This window comes from Schistocerca americana, chromosome 1, assembly GCF_021461395.2.
Source record: "Schistocerca americana isolate TAMUIC-IGC-003095 chromosome 1, iqSchAmer2.1, whole genome shotgun sequence".
NCBI lineage: Eukaryota > Metazoa > Arthropoda > Insecta > Orthoptera > Acrididae > Schistocerca > Schistocerca americana.
Genome location: NC_060119.1, coordinates 405884487 through 405904997, shown reverse-complemented (window position 1 = coordinate 405904997; position 20511 = coordinate 405884487).

Sequence of the window (20511 nt, the reverse complement as noted above, 5' to 3'; positions counted from 1 at the left end):
CGACCGTAGCGGTCTTGCGGTTCCATACTGCAGCGCCTTTAACCGCACGGCCACTTCGGCCGGCGGTCTTTTGCATTCGTTAACTATTCCATAATTACGGCACTTCTCCTGTACACTAATAAGTGAAATCTTCGTAAAAATGTATGATATGTCTATAGTTTCATCTATGTGATTCATGTGATAATGTGAGAGAATCATAGAAGAGGGCACCAGTCGCGGCACACCTACACAATGAAAGGACGTGATTTACTCACATCACCTGTATATCATGCATTTCGAGAGACTGTCATTATGAGATTCGAGAAGAAATAATAAGTGTAAAATATGTCGTCTAATTTTCTACTAAATCATACTACGTACAAATGCCAAGCCGATCGTCAACTGTCCAATAGCTCACTCATTCTATATTTTCGTCTTTGACTCCAGTTCTGAGGCGTCCTTAATGTGGACTATTTTCAAAAGCAGTACGGCCTCTGTTGAATGTAGCCACCTTTTTTCCTTAACTATTGAAAATGTAGGAGTAGAGTCGTCATAACCCTTCATAAATCTACACCAACTTTGGATGAATGTATGTTGGTAATAATCCGAAAAAAAAGATTTTCGTGGTAGTTCTGTACTTCACTTTAGCCATTTGAAAGAAGCAGCTCCAACGCGACTACTTTAGAAAGCCGTATATACAAAATCTACATATATCTTGCTATGTGAAGTGCACCAACATAACAAAAATAACATTTCACTTATATCAACGCTATCCTTGTGTCAGGCAAAGGCCTCTTCAGTTTTTTACCTTCTGAAAAACATAGAGAAAGAACAAAATATTGTTTAGGTGCCAGTGACATGCATTATGTTATCAAAAGTATCCGGATACCCCCAAAAACATTCGTTTTTCACATTAGATGCATTGTGCTGCCACCTGTTGCCAGGTATGCCACATCAACGACCTCAGTAGTGAGGGAGCAGAATGGAGCCCAACGCGGAACTCACGGACTTCGAACGTAGTCAGGTGATTGGGTGTCACTTGTGTCATACGTCTGTACGCGAGATTTCCACACTCCTAAACATCCCTAGGTCCACTGTTTCCGATGCGATAGTGATGTGGAAACGTGAAGGGACAGGTACAGCCAAAAATAAATAAATAAATAAATAAATAAATAAAATAAAATAAAATAAAATAAAAAAAATAAAATAAAAAAAATAAAAAAAATGTACAGATCGACTTCGTCTGTTGATTGACAGAGACCGTCGACGGTTGAAGGTGGTCGTAATATGTAATAAGCAGACATGTATGCAGACCATCACGCAGGAATGCCAAACTGCATCAGTATCTACTGCTAGTACTATGATAGTTAGCCGGGAGGTGAGAAAACTTGGATTTCATGGTTGAGCGGCTGCTCATAAGCCACACATCACGTCGGTAAACGCCAAATGACGCCTCGCTTGGTGTCACGAGCGTAAACATTGGACTATTGAACAATGGAAAAACGTTGTGTGGAGTGGCGAATCACGCTACATAATGTGGCGATCAGATGGCAGGGTGTGGGTATGGCGAATGCCCGGTGAAAGTTACTTGCCGGTGTGTGTAGTGCCAACAGTAAAATTCGGAGGCGTTGGTGTCATGGTATGGTCGTGTTTTTCATGGAGGGGCCTTGCACTCCCCGTTGTTTTGCGTGACACTATCACAGCACAGGCTGATGATTTAAATACTTTCTTGCTCCCCACTGTTGAAGAGCAAGTCGGAGTTGGCGATTGCATCTTTCAGTACGATCGAGCACCTGTTCATAATGCACGGCCTCTGGCGGAGTGGTTAATCGACAATAACATCCCTGTAATGGACTGGCCTGTACAGAGTCCTGACCTGAATCCTCTAGAACACATTTGGAATATTTTGGAACGCCTTCGTGCCAAGCCTCACGGACCAACATCGATTCCTCTCCTCAGTGCTGCGCTCCGTCAAGAATGAGCTGCCATTCTCCAAGAAACCTTCCAGCACCTAATTGAAAGTATGCCTGCGAGGGTGGAAGCTGTCATAAAGGCTAAGGATGGGCCAACACCATACTGAATTTCAGCATTACCGATGGAGGGCGCCACGAACCTGTAAGTAATTTTCAGCCAGGTGTCCGGATACTTTTGATCACATAGTGTATGTTTGTAATAGTCCACTCAACTGTCATTACTTATAATATTCATATTTTCATTATATTATCGATCTCGGTATTTTCAGTTTTCGTTGTCAAAGGTACATATGGTTTGGACAGACAAATCTGTGAGAGTGGATATTATTTAACTCCAAAAGCTAGAATGAATAGTTCACTCTACAGTAGACTGAGCCCTTCTTTGAAACGCGATGGCTGATTAAAACTTTGTAGCGGTGCGGGATTCAAACCCAGAACCGTACTGCCGCGAGCAGTGTTCTAACCGACAGAGTTCTCGTGACAAGACTCGCGACCCGCCCTAACAGCTTTACTTCCGCCAGTACCTCTGTTTCACCATCCAAACTGAGTTTAAGTTGTCCTGTATAGCTTACGAAACTGGAAGTCCTGGAAGAAATGATACTACGGAGAAATGGCTTAGCCATAGCCTGGGAGAGTGTTTCTAGAATGAATGATTACTATTGTATGTGTGCTGTGTATGTGTGGCCACCAAGAGCAAGGTTCCGATTCGAGTCTCGGACCGGCACACACTTTTGATCTGCTAGGGCCTTTTAATTCCAAAATCGATAACAAAATGTAAATATGAAAGTCATAAATAAAGGCAGGTGTCTGGAGTATTCAAAACGTATATTATTTGAACGACCAAAAGACTTGAACGGAAAGTGTGCACGTGTACACACACACACACACACACACACACACACACACACACACACGCACACACACAGACACAGACAGGTGCTATTGTAATTTCCCTCGCTATTTCTTATATATAATCTTATATATAATGATAAAAGTCTGAAGAGATTGTCAGGGTGTTACTGGATAAGTTGTGATGAGAAATAATTGTTAAGAAAAGTTTAGAACGATTGCGCCTCTTACGCCTTAATTAGCATAGATCTTAGCCAATTAGGCTGTTGCACGCCCAAATTGAAGCTGCCCGCCAGAGACGGTGTCGCGAAACGTGTTGTTCGTTTACGTTATTGCAGTGGCTGTGTTTTCAGAAGTATATGCATGCGTGTCCGGAGGAACAGGAACTGCGGCGACAACAGCTGTTATGAATTACGTGTAATGTATTCGCCGTTGCAAATATGGACAACCATGAGCTGTATAAGGGAATTACAAAATTGAAATTGAAATTGTGTGCCGGACGTGGACTCGAACTCGGATGTTCCGATAATCGCGAGCGGTCGCCTTGCCGTTAGACTATCCGAACGCGACTCATGGCCAGACTGAAACTTCCATATGTCGTCTACAACCTGTACTCGTACATCCATTATGTATAGTCCCCCCACAGGGGAGACATCTTTTTAGCACAAAGTTGCTTGCTTGGTGTCTGCGGATATATTGGATATACAAATGCGAATACATTTTATATATTTCATGACACCTGTCTGTAGTCGCTGTAGTGCTTGTCCTGCTTGCCCCTTCGGAGATGCACGTATGTCGGAAGGAACATTACAGTGTACTTCTGAATAACATAGGCACCGCAATATCGTACTTATCTGCCGACACGGGGTAAGCGACTTTTCAATTAAAATGTCTCCCATGTACGAGAATATACATAATGGATGTACGAGTACAGGATAGACATATGGCTGACGATATATGGAAGTTTGAGTGTGGCCTTGAAGCGTGTTCAGATAGCCTAATGGTATGCCAGCACGGTAACTCAGTTCGGTCAGAGAGTAAGCTATCCTCTGTAATAAAAAGAAAAAAAACTGAGTTAATGGATCAACGATGAACTTGAACTAGCGTCATGGGACGTCCGCCTCGTACAAATAGAACGAACAAAATGAGATAAAAAAATGGTAAGGCGATAGCTCGCGATAAGCGGGTTTGAGTCCCGGTCCGGCCCAAATTTCCACCGAGCGAGGTGGCGCAGTGGTTAGACACTGGACTCGCATTCGGGAGGACGACGGTTCAATCCCGCGTCCGGCCATCCTGATTTAGGTTTTCCGTGATTTCCCTAAATCGCTCCAGGCAAATGCCGGGATGGTTCTTTTCAAAGGGCACGGCCGACTTCCTTCCCCGTCCTTCCCTAATACGATGAGACCGATGACCTCGCTGTCTGGTCTCCTTCCCCAAACCAACCAACCAACCCAAATTTCCACTGTCATCATTCCATTTTACAGCTGGTGGTTGTCCATATTTGAGATTGGGAATACATTTCATGAATGTTCTTCGTTTGGTTTCCAAAACTGGACAAGAGAGTGGTGCGAAAGTTGGACATGGGATGGTAGCAAGGATCGAACCCGAGCCAAAGACTGAGCAGTCTCGTATGCTATCATGAGACTGACACTAACTATATCTGGCGGTCAACTCGAATTTGCGCGCCTAGTGGCCTGATCGGCTAATTTCAATGCTAATTAACTCGGAAGGGGCGCAACGTATCGATTTTTTTCTTAACGGGTATTTCTGAGTAAAACCTCCATGGAATAACATTTTGGGTTGTTTGAGGGGAAGAGACCAAACAGCGAGGTCATCGGTCTCATTGGATTAGGGAAGGACGGGGAAGGAAGTCGGCCGTGCCCTTTGAAAGGAACCATCCCAGCATTTGCCTGGTGCGATTTAGGGAAATCACGGAAAACCTAAATCAGGATGGCCGGACGCGGGATTGAACCGTCGTCCTCCCGAATGCGAGTCCAGTGTGCTAACCACTGCGCCACCTCGCTCGGTGGAATATACTTACAAGATTTTCACACCGTTTCTAACCACCCTGCAAAGAAATTCGGTGTTACTGAAGCATAACGACAGTCGTTCTTGCCACACGTCATCCGCAGATGGGTTAGCAAGGGAAAGCGAGACTCATGGTAAGGAGTTAACGTTGGCTTGAGGAATGCGAACGTAGACGCAGACGATTCATTTTTTGGACCAGACGTTGGACATCAAGTCAAATGGTGTGACTGAACAGTGCGTGGCTCGTGTTCGTGCCATCTCTTATTTAACGCCCCGTTTTTATCGTACTGCCGCCTCGTTATGTTAATTTTGAATTATTGGTGTCACTGAGTTGCTGCCTTGCCTGCCTTGAGCGGCAGCAGCAGCGCTTATTGATATAGGCCCTGCCGTATTATCTTTGCTGGACTGCTATTACTTCCTGGTCGTCGTGTGTCGTCCAACGAGTTGCAACGCGCCAGCAGTGCAGTTCGTACCGGGCAGTGAAGTCAGTTGGAACGCGTCAGCAGTGGAGTTTTGACCTGGCAGTCGGACAGTTGGGACGTGGCAGAAGTTCGGTCGGATTGGAGCAGCAGTGAGGTTCGGATAGCCATGACTCTCCCGACCGTTGCCGGCACACATGGCTTCAGTGGGGACGGTCTTGGTTGATCGTCGTTTGGTCGTCTTACCGGACGACGCGTGTTTGGCCGGCGATCGCTTATGGGGTGGCTGTGTGTGCCAACTCGTGATTAGTCCTTATTATTGCACAGTCACTGCCGTTAGCATTGGTCACGTTCTTCGTCCAAGTGTTTGTGAAATTGTGTGTAGCCTGTGATGTCGACTGCCAAGTTATTTTAGTGCTGTCTCCGTGCTGATGGGTAGCAGTAGGACGGTTGGCGCAGTCGCGTCGTAGCACCAGTCGGGCATGCAGCGCCAGGGAGGCGCGGATAGCCATCACTCGCCGATGGTTGCCGACACATACGATTTGAGTGGGGGACGACTTTGGTTGATCATCGGTCGATCGTCTTTGACTGCCGTTAGCAACGTCTAGTTCTTCGTCCAAGTGTTGGTGAGTCTGTGTATAGTTTATGTGGTTCGACTGACAAGTTAATTTAAATGTTGGTGTCGTACTGGCTCTGAATTGGTTGGTTGGCGTGGAGTAGCGAGGAAGGACAGGATAGCCATGACTCGCCCGACGATTGCCGATATATTAGAGTGGCAACGACTTTGCTTGGCCGTTGGGTCGGTCGTCTGATTAGACGACGTGTATTTGGGTCGTCCACCGCTTATAGTTTGTCTGTGATCTGTTCTTCTTGTTGTTCCAGTCCCCGCTGTTAGCATTGTTTGAGTTTTTACGCAGGTGTGGAGAGGAACTGATCTTGATCATTGGTCTATTGACTGTCGGTTGGGTTGCCGTCCGACAGAATGGTTGGCCCGGCTGCCTGTCTCACCTAAGCGAGCGTTAGTGTTTGAATTTCAGGTCGACCCTCGAACATCTGAGCGCCCTTGGGTGTACTGCCTTTTTTCAAAATTTGTTCTTGTTGTTTGCTCTTATATGGCTTATAGCCGATTTAAAAAAAATTAAGGTTGTTTTGCCCTTAAGGCGTTAGATTCTTTAGCCCTTCAGTCTAATTTAAAGAACTGTTTCACCTAAGACCTTTGGCATTTTAAAGGTTTTAATGTTGTTGAATTTTAAGTGTTGGACCTTCAGCCGATTTTGAGTTTGAGTTGTTTTGCTTTTAAGGCCTTCAGCCTAGTTCAAGGAACTGTTTCAAGTAAGGCCTTTGGTTTAAAAAAAAATTAATGTTATTGAGGTTTAAGTGTTAGGCCTTCAGCCGATTTGAATTTAACTTTGCTCTTGAAGTGTCTGATTCTTTGGACCTGTTTTAAGATAAGGCTTTGCCTTTTAAATTTCTCATTATGCTTGCGTTTTAAGATATTGGCATTCAGCCGTTTTTAAATTAAAGGGTCTTTCAGCCCGTAATTAAGTCCCAAAGATTAAAGCTGTGTGTTTAAAAAAAATATTTTTTGGGCTCTTGTAATGTTGATCAAATACACTACTGGCCATTAAAATTGCTACACCAGAAAGAAACGCAGATGATAAATGGGTATTCATTGGACAAACATATTACACTAGACCTGACGTGTGATTACATTTTCACGCAATTTGGGTGCATAGATCCTGAGAAATCAGTACCCAGAACAACCACCTCTGGCCGTAATAACGGCCTTGATAAGCCTGAGCATTCAGTCAAACACAGCTTGGATGGCGTGTACAGGTACAGTTGCCCATGAAGCTTCAACACGATACCACAGTTCATCAAGAGTAGTGACTGGCGTATTGCGACGAGCCAGTTGCTCGGCCACCATTGACCAGACGTTATCAGTTGGTGAGAGATCCGGAGAATGTGCTGGCCAGGGCAGCAGTCGAACATTTTCAGTATCCAGAAAGGCCCGTACAAGACCTACAACATGCGGTCGTGCATTATCCTGCTGAAATGTAGGGTTTCGCAGGGATCGAATGAAGGGTAGAATCACGGGTCGTAACACATCTGAAATGTAACGTCCACTGTTTAAAGTGCCGTCAATGCGAACAAGGAGTGACGGAGACGTGTAACCAATGGCACCCATACCATCACTCCGGGTGATACAGCAGTATGGCGATGACGAATAAATGCTTCCAATGTGCGTTCACCGCGATGTCGCCAAACTCGGATGCGACCATCATGATGCTGTAAACAGAACCTGGATTCATCTGCAAAAATGACGTTTTTCCATTCGTGCACCCAGGTTCGTCGTTGAGTAGAGCATCGGAGGCGCTCCTGTCTGTGATGCAGCGTCAAAGGTAACCGCAGCCATGGTCTGCGAGCTGACAGTCCATGCTGCTGCAAACGTCGTCGAACTGTTCGTGCAGGTGGTTGTTGTCTTGCAAACGTCCCCATCTGTTGACTCAGGGATCGAGACGTGGCTGCACGATCCGTTACAGCCATGCGGATAAGATGCCTGTCATCTCAACTGCTAGTGATACGAGGCCGTTGGGGGCGTTCCGTATTGCCCTCCTAAACCCATCAATTGCATATTCTGCTAACAGTCATTGGATCTGTCACGATACGATTAACCGCAATCGCGATACGCTGCAATCCGCCCCTTATCAAAGTCGGAAACGTGATGGTGCGCATTTCTCCTCCTTACACGAGGCATCACAACAACGTTTCACCAGGCAACGCCGGTCAACTGCTGTTTGTGTATGAGAAATTGGTTGGAAACTTTCCTGATGTCAGCACGTTGTAGGTGTCGTTATCGGCGCCAACCTTGTGTGAATGCTCTGAAAAGCTAATCGTTTGCATGTCACAGCATGTTCTTTCTGTCGGTTAAATTTCGCGTCTGTAGCACGTCATCTTCGTGGTATAGCAATTTTAATGGCCAGTAGTGTAATAAAGTTGTATGTTCGAGTGAAACTGACAGCCCCTTATTTTGGCGCCTTTCCACAATTTGAACTCCTGTCCTGTCCTGCGGGTTTAGCAGGGCGTTTCAGTGACGATTCGCGGAACACGTTGAACATTATCGTTACAATTTTTTCCGGGATTAATGTTGCGACGGCAAAGCGTGAAGCAACGTGGCGCGGTGCGACGCGACGGGAAACTCGGGCTATTAGTAGAGACGGTTAGTGGCCGGGGCCGGGTCTTCCGGTAGGCGGGCGGCGGCGGCAGCTGCGTGATGCGTGGACCGGATCACTGGGCCAGAGGTCAGAGATGCTGGCGTCTGGACCGGTCGCGGGCCGCGGCTCGCCGGCGGCTGCAGCTGCGGCCCCTCCGCTCTGCCAGTGCGGCGCGCGCATCGCGGCGGTCGCGTGCTGCTCGCATCTCGCGGTACTCGGTGTGCATCCCGGTGATCTATTTCCATCCTCAGTGCCACGTTGACATAACGGCGTCTTTCAACAGGGGGCCGCGGACCACATCTTGTCGGATCCCGCGCGACGGGCGGCGGAGGACGTGCACGACGTAAATGTTTTCGAGCGCCAGTGTTGGAGCAGGGCAGCTGCTTTAACAGCCCACCTTCCTGGAAGTCTAGTGTTTGTCTCGTTTATGAGCGTGTTTGCCGCCGCACTGGAAAGCGGAGTGTTGACGTTCCCCCACGGTGAGACAGCTGTGTTTGTCGCTGGTGGACGGCGGGGTCAGTGGCCCCCAGATGGGATGTGCTGCGCGCTTATTCTTGTGATGAAGTGACTCAACGCAGATCCGCTCGTCGTGACTATTGCCCTATTGTAAGACGGTTCTTTATCAGCAGCGTTTCCTGATACTTTTAAGTTTTAAAATATCAACAAATCTGAAACTTCCTGGCAGATTCACACTGTGTGCCAGACCGAGACTCGCGCTCGGTACCTTTGCCTTTCGCGGGCAAGTGCTCTACCATCTGAGCTACCCAAGCACGACTCACGCCCCCTCCTCGCAGCTTTACTTCCGCCAGTACCTCATCTCCTACCTTCCAAAAGCTCTCCTGCGAAGGTCCCGAGTTCGAGTCTCGGCCCGGCACACAGTTTTAATCTGCCAGGAAGTTTCACATCAGCGCACACTCCGCTGCAGAGTGAAAATCTCATTCTGGAAACATCCCTTAGGCTGAGGCTAAGCCAAGTCTCTGCAATATCCTTTCCTTCAGGAGTGCTAGTTCTGCAAGGTTCGCACGAGAGCTTCTGTTAAGTTTGGGAGGTAGGAGACGAGGTACTGGCAGAAGTAAATCTGTGAGGACAGGGCGTGAGTCGTGCTTGGGTAGCTCAGTTGGTAGAGCACTTGCCCGCGAAAGGCAAAGGTGCCGAGTACGAGTCTCGGTCGGGCACACAGTTTTAATCTGCCAGGAAGTTTCATATCAGCGCACACTCCGCTGCAGAGTGAAAATCTCATTCTGGATCAACAAATCTATTTCTGTATGTACAAGATCCGATTTCCGAGACAAGTTGTCACTAGACTCTTAGATAAACTGCGTTGTTACATCGCTCAAATCTCTCTCTCTCTCTCGCTGTCTGTCTCTGTGTCTCTATACCGTGGTGTTAGGCATTGTTGCCTATTTCAAGCTTCGTATATGATGAAAAACCCTCCATCTGCCAACTGTTTTCTTTGACTGGTTGCTGTTTTTGTCGCCTCATCGTCATCGTATCTACAAGGTGCTCAGAAACAGTCTGAAAATCTTGTAAGGATGTTGCAGGGTAAGTTGTGCCGAGAAACAGTCGTCAAGAAAAAAATCGACACGTTGCACTGCTTCCGAGGTCATTAGCATTGAAGTTATCCAGTCAGATAGTTGCGCGCGCAAATTCAAGCGGCCTGCCAGATAATATTACTGTCAGTTGTTCTCATAGCGTAGATGGTAGCGCACGTGACTGCTCGACCTGCGGCTCGGGTTCGGTCCTTACTGCCGTCCCGTGTCCAGATTTTGTAACTCTCTCTTGTTCGGTTTTAGGATACCAAACGGAGAACCCGTTTGGCGACACCAGCACTGGCGGGCTACTTTAATATGCTCGCACAACGGCCTCATTGGCTAACTTCAGTGCTAATTAAGTTGGAAACGGCGCAACGTATCGATTTTTTTCCTAACGGTTTCTCAGCACTACCAACTCTGCAACACCTTACAAGCTTTTCAGACTGTTTCTGGCCACCCAGTTCATAGCTGTACGTCTATCCTGTTCATGATTCAGAGTCACAGTTGCAGGTTGCCTAATCAATGGCTTCCAGGGGCAACTAAAATTCGATTCTTAATATTTCGCATGATTATTGACCGAATTTATAACTTAAAATGCTCTCATAATCTACTCTTTAAGAGCTGTATCTTATTTTTAAGGTTTAAAACAGTAGGTGTTGGAAACTTCGTATCATGTCTCAAGACAACGCATCTCAATGCCCGCAAAAATACCCAGATTACGTTCTTTCAATGTTAGTGACTTGCAACAAACTGTACACATATTTTCAAACCTCAACGAAAAATTTTCGCTCTGTCGTCCACCAAAAAATGAAGGGAAGAAAGTTTCTCACGTACTACATTTTCGCTGTTGATGTAGTGGAACTGCCCTATCAGGCATGACATTTTAATTTATTTGTTCTTTATTATTAGATCTGTTCGCAACATATTTTTCAGGCAGTATCCCCTTATACCACCGAACGTATCTGCAAAAATATATCATTGTGTGAAAAAAAGTTAAGAGAATATGATGTTATAAACACTGAGGTGCGCTGAACTCTAGCTTTCGTTTAAAATGGAGCGAATGTTACCCAGACTATACTCATATAGCATTTGAACGAGAGCACTTAGCGACTTCCGACAAACTGAAAACATAATTTCAAACTTTCTGTAAACTTTTCTCGCTTACATGCTTAACATCAAATAGTTTACGTGTTAACTCATCTGTAAAGTAATTAGAAGTCTGAAGCTGTTTTATACATAGGAGTTGGATTGTTTAAAGATTCAGAGGCTTACTGGTTAACCTAAAAAGGGATCAAAATCGTGCAGGCCTCCTACAACCGAATTGAGAGTAAGTTTTTGTCTCTAGAACAAATCTTTCACTCTGCAGCCGAATATGTCATGTTTTAAACTTTCAGACAATTCGAAATTGTGTGCCAGACTGGGACTCGAACCCGGAACCTCAACATTCTCGAGGAATACTCTTACCGACTACTTTTTTTAAATCTCATTTGCTTGATACTGTTCGTTGCGTTTGTTCGGGGCGGACGTCCCATGACACTCGTTCAATTTCTTCGATGATCCATTCACTGAGTTTTTATTGCAGAGGGCAGCTAACCCTCTGACCGAACACGCTCAGATACCATGCCGGCATTGAGCTAGCCATGCACGAAGGAGAGAGGTGGTGCTAGGGGTTAATCTGTGAGGACGGGTCGTCAACCGTGCCCGGATTGCTGAGTTGATAAGAGCATTGCCAAGGAAGAGCAACGTCCCGGGTTCGAGCCCCGGTCCCGCACACAGTTTAAATCTGCTACAGAGTGAAAGGTTCATTGTGCAAACAGTGCCCTAAGCTGTACATAACCAACTCTCTACAGTATCCTTCCTTTCAAGAATGCCAATCCCGCAACGTATACAGCAGAAGTACTGTGAAATTTTGGAAATTTGTGGTAAGTTCCTGTGGGACCAGACTGCTGAGTTCATGGTCCCTAGGCTTACCACTACTTAATCTAACTTAAACTAACTTATGCTAAGGAGAACACACATATCCAAGCCTGAGGAAGGGCTCGAACCTCCGACGGGGGAAGCCGCACTATTCGTGGCAAGGCGCCGCAGACCGCGTGGTTACACCGCCCGGCAGTTCTGTGAAGTTGGGAAGGTAGGAGAGGTGCTTGCCGACGTAACGCTGTGAGAGTGGGTCGTGAGTTGGGTCGGATAGCTTAGTCGCTTTGAGTGTTACACCCGCGGAGGGCTAAGTTCCGTGTTTGTCTGTGCGTTGTATTTTCGAGAATCAGAATGAGAACCCACCCAGCATTTGATTGGATAGGGACAGGAAACCACTTAAAAACTTCACTCATGCTGCCAGGCGTACCACACCAGTAATCTTTAATGTGACGTGCGATTTCTGTTTGTGTAACATATGAACAAATCAATATAATTTCCCCGCAACAAAATGGTATTTACCGCCATAGTCATATGCAACTATATTTCTGCGAGAATAGTCTCTACTCAGAAAATCCGCTTTAAAAAGCGCAGCACAAATTTGGATGGAGTCCGTGATACGCATTTTCAGCGCGATTTTCTAACTGTATTCCAAATAATATTAATATTTGTAAGAACTATTGTACTACTGTATTTGATTTGGACAGGTATATTTCTCTACTTCTTCTTATGTATTATACAACTACGAAGGCAAGGGCATACCACCTCCAGTAAGACCGTGTCAAGTAAAGCACAGTGGTATCTGAAACACATTTAGGTTGCTGACAACTTTACTTCATTTCTCGAACATATATTATGAAAAACTACTGCGCATTTTACGGAGTATTTTAAAAAAATTGTGATACTTTTCCTGTTAGAATTACCACAGGATCCTATATTACAGCCCTTGTTCACTGTAACGTTTTACGATCGGACATTGGAGGAAAGAATCCTTTCACATTTCGTGGATCATTGTTGTCCGTCATGGTGAGGATGTGAAATCGTAATAGTCACAGATCATGGTGACTTTATTACCGATCAAATAATGGATAGTACATTAGTTCTAACAGTTATTAATGTTAGCATCAGAGTAAATGAGTAAAGCTTCCTAATGTTAACATCAGAATAAATGATTCATGCTACAGCAATTCAAAACATGTCCCTTGAACATAATCATTAGGCGTACTCTGTTTAAGTAAGACGGACCGAGCACTCAAAATATTTTTTCCACGGTTATAGACAGAAAATTGCTGCTACAATAGATGTAGAAAAATAATATTCTTACAACTTTAAGTTACTAATTCGTTTAGATTACGTAATGCAAATAAACACATCAAGGTTTTGCTTGAATGAGACATCCTAAAGTACAAGAATTTCCGTTTAGGTGTTTGCGATTTCCCTCTTATATTTTTGCGTTATGGGAGACCACTAAAGATAGAGTATTTCTATTACCCAAAAGAATCAAGTAAATGAGGGTACTCGACTGACTAAAGGACAAACCAACACCACCTGAGTCAGACATGAGACTTATAAACGAAGATTTCTACTCTTTCTAGCCATTAGTTCGTGCCCACATTCTGTGACTCATTTCTTTCATGTTTTTGAAACACACTGAAATTCAGCTGCAAGAGGCCTCCTGTTTCGCTAAGGGTCAAGTGCACATCTGTCTTGTGGGTAACAATGATCAGTCATTATGGAAGGTAGTGCTATACATTTGTGTTGTTGGGAGCGAGAGGGATTGCATTTCGGCACCAACTCATAATTTGCACCTCTCGAAAAGCCCGAGGGGGACACAGAGCTTAACATCCTCATCCAACGGACCCGTCGCCATGAACAGTGCCACACGTCGTCACTCTACGAGACACTGTGAAGAGGTTTATCGTTTAACATAGGACTCTGACGTTCAGTGCGATCAACAGAACTATTGACGTGTACTTTTTTCCGTCATCTTGCAGATAAGACACATCCGAGTGTTATTACTGGTGCTACCAAAATTGGCATCGGCCGCCTCTGAATCGAGAGCGCACATTAGGTCCAGCTTTAACGACGTTAACTATGATGGTTATCAGCGCTGTACGAAATGGCACTCACATAGAGACATGATGAGTTTTCTGAAAAACGTGATTAATTTTCGCTTGGAATTCAGATATCAACCGTTATCGTTATTTTGGCGGATGTTATACTTTGCGATTTTGCAACAATCGTTTCTACGCTGTGAACCAATAATATCATTTGCATGTACACAGCAGACTGATACACTCGTTTGGGCCGGGCATCGAACTTGGGTGTTAGCCTTTCACGGCTACCGCTCTAGTAAGTGAGCCATTCAAACTTACCTCATGCTTCGATAAAATGCGTAAGTTCGCCAATACCTCTTTCCTTCTGTTACAGACTCTACCTAAGCTTCCTTAATTCACTGATGGACTAGCGCTACTTGAATGAATATTGGGCGATTTCTTTCCGTCAACGGTGCAGTCATTAGAAACGGCAGGCACACCTTGAAAGGGGATAATGTGGATTAAGATGTGGTACACATTTTCGATGTGTCACGAAGTTTTCATTCTAGGGCACATTCAGTAGCAGCATTGAAGCTCCATTCTGATACATCTTATAATTTTACATTCTTTAAAAACATATTTAATATTTTTGTTTTACACTGGGAAACATTCCGATATTTTACAAAATGGCTCTGAGCACTATGGGACTCAACTGCTGCGGTCATAAGTCTCCTAGAACTTAGAACTACTTAAATCTAACTAACCTAGGACATTACACATATCCATGTCCGAGGCAGGATTCGAACCTGCGACCGTAGCGGCCGATATTTTACAGCGGAGAGCTGTAGGATTCTATGCTGCGTTACAAGAATGCTATCAGTTGATAGCGAAGCGTCCAGGGCCGGGTTCCTTGCGTTTGGCCGGGGAAATATTTGGTAACTGTTTCAAAAAGCCCGCTGAAGAATGTGAAGTTGCATATGAACGCTCAGGAAACTTACGCTCATATCTTGTACTTCCGTATTCTCAATATAAACGATAATTACCCGCAACATTGTTCCCGATTACTTTCAGCATAATTATGCTCTCTTAAAATTATGTTACCGTCAGCCCCATTATTAAGAGACAGAAAATAAGGGATATGTAACTTTTGTACAGCTCATATTTGAGAAACTTGCTCCAGCTCTGTTGACCTGCTAGAAAATATGGACACTGTTCCTCTATCATGCTTTAATATTTAGACTCAGTTTCCGAACATGTCTAAACATTAATGATTTACTTTCACCGGGAGAAGCACCATTGATTTGAAACAAAGCGAAAATGGCGCTGAGTGGGTTCGATGTAGAAGGGAGTTGGGACGAAGCAAGCTTAGTGTGTTACTACCCGATCTACATCTACATCTACATGGTTACTCTGCAATTCACACTTAAGTGCCTGGCAAAGGGTTCATCGAACCATTTTCATACTACTTCTCTACCATTCCACTCTCGAATTGCGCGTGGGAAAAATGAACACCTAAATCTTTCCGTTCGAGCTCTGATTTCTCTTATTTTATTATGATGATCATTTCTCCCTACGTACTGGGCGTCAACTAAATATTTTCGCATTCGGAAGAGAAAGTTGGTGATTGAAATTTCGTAAATACATCTCGCCGCAAAGAAACTTATTTCGCAGCTATTGGAGACGTATAATTGATGTACGTCGTATGTGGCTACACTGGAGCGTACCAGGTTTGCGTGATAAGCGGCACATTCAGCTACTGCGTTAAATTGATATAAATATTCCTAGAAAGTGCTGCTCCACAGCTGTAGTGTCCTTAATGAAAGACATGCATATAAACACCATCAGCAGCTGTTGTGTAAACATTAATGAAATGTGTTAGTAGTTCAGTCTGTGTGAACCACCTTCTGGCATTTAACAAAAAGTTGTTTTAAAATCTTTCATTCTGATGTATTTAACATAGGCAACATAAAAAAACTGTGTGTAATACCTAAGAAGGTAAGATGCTAAGTCGATAAAGTGATAAAAAGATGGTCCACATCAGTTGATTGTGCGTATAAACATCTCTATCATTAAGCTGATATGGAAGGTACTCCCGGATATAAAGCGAAAGATCACCATAGCTATTTTTTCCTAGTTTAATTTTCCCAAACTTCTATATGGCTGGTATTATTCACTCACAGCTATTACACTGGCACACAACTACTTTACGAAGATAAATTCTTTCGTTTCAAATTAACGCTTTTAAATATTATATACTTCATCAGTTTGACTGTAGCATGGATATCTTTAGTATACTTTTAAAGAATGGACGCTGCTAACACGAAGTTTTTGCTTCCTAATCAATATTTTACACAATAATAGTACAGTTAAGACTTAACAGACGGATGATGTTTCAGACAGTAAACGTTCTGCTAAGGCTTGATGTGAACTAGTGACCAGACGCGTTGTCGACGATTCGCGACAGAGTATTGATCGGCTCACGGATCTGCGAAAGAGCGTCGCCTACAGACCGACTGCCCCCACCTCATGTGCCACTTGCCGGAGCTGAAGTCTTGCCTGCCTTCCACTAGCTGCCCGTACGAAATTCCACTGTAAAGCGTTCGATCAAGCTTTTATCGTCGGCGGATTTCATAAACTGAAACTCGAATTATTTGCAATTTATTCTTCTACTGTCAAAAAGGGGGAACCAGGAATTGCTAATAATGTATCTTAAAAAATACTTGAAAGATGTACCGCTGGTTTCTCTCATCCTAAGTAGACTCAGAAAAATATTCAATGAGCAGAACATCTCATCCATGGAAGCTGACGTCGTGAGGGACAAAACTTATATTTTTACACGAAGAAAATTTCTTATCCGTTAACGATACTTTTTTTAAGTAACTGCTATCTTCCCTGGATCAGAATTTGGTGAAATAAGTGATTATAGAACTGTAAATTAGGCTTAATGCACCAAGCAGGGAGACACTGTTCACTCCGTGGAACCGTTTAAAACCAGGAATAAAAGTAGACAATTAAAATCATATGTAATTGGGTTCGTGCTACATCCAGTGAGACATCGCAGATAATACTTCAGTCACAACAGGATTGGTATGTGTCCCTGGAGTCACTGAAGCATTTTTCTCTCTCGATTGTACTCTAAACTTGCTTCCGTCAAATGTACAGCTAACACTAATGTACAAATGTGAGGGCACTTCAACTTCCACTAAGTGTAATATAATTCTATTGCCTAAAAGAAATCGTTCACAACTTTTTTCTTCTAGAGCGATGCTCAGTGTTACTCGAAAGTTTTTATCAGAATAATAATAATTTCGTGTGGCTCAATGATCTAGTGCTAGCGCTTCAATTAAACGCCACTCCAGCGACTTTCGTGTCCCCAACCTATTCCATTTACCGAACCAGGGAAAGGGTACTTACAGTGTACCGCGGAGTCCGAAGTACGTGTCATTTCTGGCTAAGTTAAAACGAAGAATGAAAAATCTGTCGGCCGACCAAGATTCGATCTCGCGACCTTCGAGGTGCGCTCATTACCTCTTGACAATCTGGCTCAGTGACGTACTTATTCGCACTAATGCAAGAACTCCCGATAAAGCGTTCAAATGCCTACATTGTAGCAAAGAAATTGAATAAGAAAACAGCGTTTGCGAAATGATGTAATTAGGATCTAATTCTTAATACCTTACGCCACACATTGGAAAAGTTATCTTTGTCCACTCACTTCATTTGGATTGACGCTCAAACTGGACATGACGAAATGGAAGCTAATGATACAAAACTATGTTTTATCGCCAATTGATGAAATGAAAGCTTATGATACAAAAGCGTGTTTTATCACCAATTTATTTGGAAAACTGTAAGCAAAAGACTGATTATGAAAATGGCTTCATTTGATTCAAGTACTGGTTTTCTCTTCTCAAGAGTTTTCTAAACGTTTAAGAATCTAGTACGTTGGTTTATTCTCACGTTTGAGTTTAATTGAGTTTAATTTTTTCCCTCTACTTTCGTCAAATCCCGCCGAACATTCAAGTTCATTGTTTGTAAAAAATCTATTAAGTAGTGAATGAAAAAAGATGAGGAAGATGCTGCTCATCAGTCGGCTTCCTATAGCTGAGATTCGAGATGTGCCGTACAGCCCGCTGCGCTGACACTTTCTCTCGTTTTTACGTTATTTTATTGACTATGAGCATCTTCAAAAAAACGTGAGTTTCACTTTTGATAATGACAAAATATGTGAATGAGAAGTTTAACACGATGTAAAGATATTGAAATACATTGACAAGATATGATCTCGTAAAATCCAATTGATAACAAAAGCAAAACAGATGCATGCGAGTTGTCGTAGTGATTAGGACTGGACAAACGTCTTCTATAGGCTTGGACTCATCTTCAATTTGTTGTTTCTATTTAAAGTTTCTACAGTTTTTTTTGCTGCGTTTCGTGTTTGCTTAAAATAGTGGGGGAATATACATACTTAATTTCGGAAGAGAATACTTCGAGTTAAGGAATTTAAAAAATAATGACTCCACCAATTTAGATGTAAATGATTAACTAAAACCGGGATCCCCTAGTACTGTAGTAAGTGCAACTGATTACGGGTTGATGGCCTTTGGTTCGAATCCGGAAGTTCCCGGCGCTTGTGCAGTATGGAGACATCCAATAAGATATCCATTCAGAAAATATGCGACAAGCTGATCTTTCCTCACCCTCGAGGTGAGGAAAGATCTGTTGCGAGAACCTGACTACTACCCGCGAACAGATGAGTGGTGGTTGAGAAAATTTGGACAATAATTCCAACAATCAGCAGAACTCGGTAAACCGAAGTAAAGTCGTGTGGCATGGTTGGCTGGGAGATCCTGTGGGGCAGATCCAACCTACTAATTGAAAAGGGTTTTCCCTATCGTTCTCTCACATTGGCACCTTCCCTTCGCGAAATGAGAGAGTTAGATGTGTCTAGTGCACCTGGAAAGTGTAGATGACTGTAATGGTTGTGTGTTTATAGAGTGGTGTATTTTTGTTGGATGACGAAGGCAGAGGGTGGAACTTGGTGCTGGCTCACGGTGACCCAAATTTAAGTTTTCCGTGATTTCCCTAAATAGCTGAAGGCAAATGCCGGGATGGTTCCATTAAAAAAGGGCACTACCGGTTTCCTTGCTCATCTTTCCTTAATCCGAGCTTGTGATCCATCTGTAATAACCGCAATGTCGACGGCACATTGAACTCTAACCTTCCTTTATCATTATCCGCTGCGAAAATTAAATTAGGTGTGTGAGAAATATCAGTAATATGAGCATATCGCAACCCAGAAGAATAATTTTGTTCAAGACTAATGGATTTATAGAAAATATTACTCATTTAATTGCAGCAGAGACTATATGTGTTACATAAATAGATACACGAAAGTCTTTGCGATATTATCAGTTAGGGTATATTTCCCAGTTTAGTAATTAGTTTCCTAAAATGACGCATTGTTTTGCTATTTTAGTTCTATAAATTATTTTAGATGCACATAAAAGAGAACAAATATTCCGTGTAAGCAACTGGTAATACGAGAGGTTATCTAGTTCCTTCTTTTAGTTGCAGTTTTGATCTTGTGTTGCGCAATTAATATGCATGGAGCATTTTTGTGAAAGTGTTGGATCTCTGCCTCGTTATAGAATTATGAACCAAAGAAATGAAACGATGGATAGCACAGAGAATAGACGATAGCTTGCCACCTACATGTCAGCTATGCTACTTACATTGTCGTTGTCATTACTAGATTTCCCTTAACTTCCTTAAAAGAAAACGATTTACAACGCCAGATAACTGCAAATATCACATTTCATCTGCAAGTCGTTTAGAAGGTGCACGGAGTTGTGAATCTAGGAAAATGGGCACTCGTTTGAACACCTCACTTTTTTCAAAAATGATTCAAATGGCTCTGAGCACTATTGGACTTAACATCTGAGGTCACCAGTCTCCTAAAACTTAGAACTACTTAAACCTAACTCACCTAAGGACATCACACACATCCATGCCGGAGGCAGGATTCGAACCTGCGACCATAACAGTTGCGCGGTTCCGGACTGAAGCGCCTAGATCCGCTCGGCCACAACGGCCGGCCCTCACTTTTTTTAAATGAATATTCCGCCACCGGAACATCCGTCCGAACATAGCCAGCTACAGCAATTTGCATCTACCCCTGAAACTTTTAAGGCGTCTAGCACCTTTACTAAAATTGTTAAAAATTTGATTTTAAATAATTTGTAAGCAATTGATTTAAATACATCTGCTACATCATAGGAAAAAATTATGTCGTATTAAAAAAGAATGTAACTCGTTTCTATAACTTTCAGGAAAATAGCTAAGCACATAATGAGCATAATTTCTCAGAAACAGTAACATTTCTTTCGTTTACCTATTTAAATAAGTTGTACTTTCTCTTATTAATGTACACGTTAGAGCGAGATATATTATCCCTGTATATTCCATTGTTGTTGTTCTTCTTCTTTTCCCTAACGTTTATCCCGTATCTCTACTCGGTCGACATGTAAATTTATGGATTTGGCAACGTTAGAGCTAGACGATGG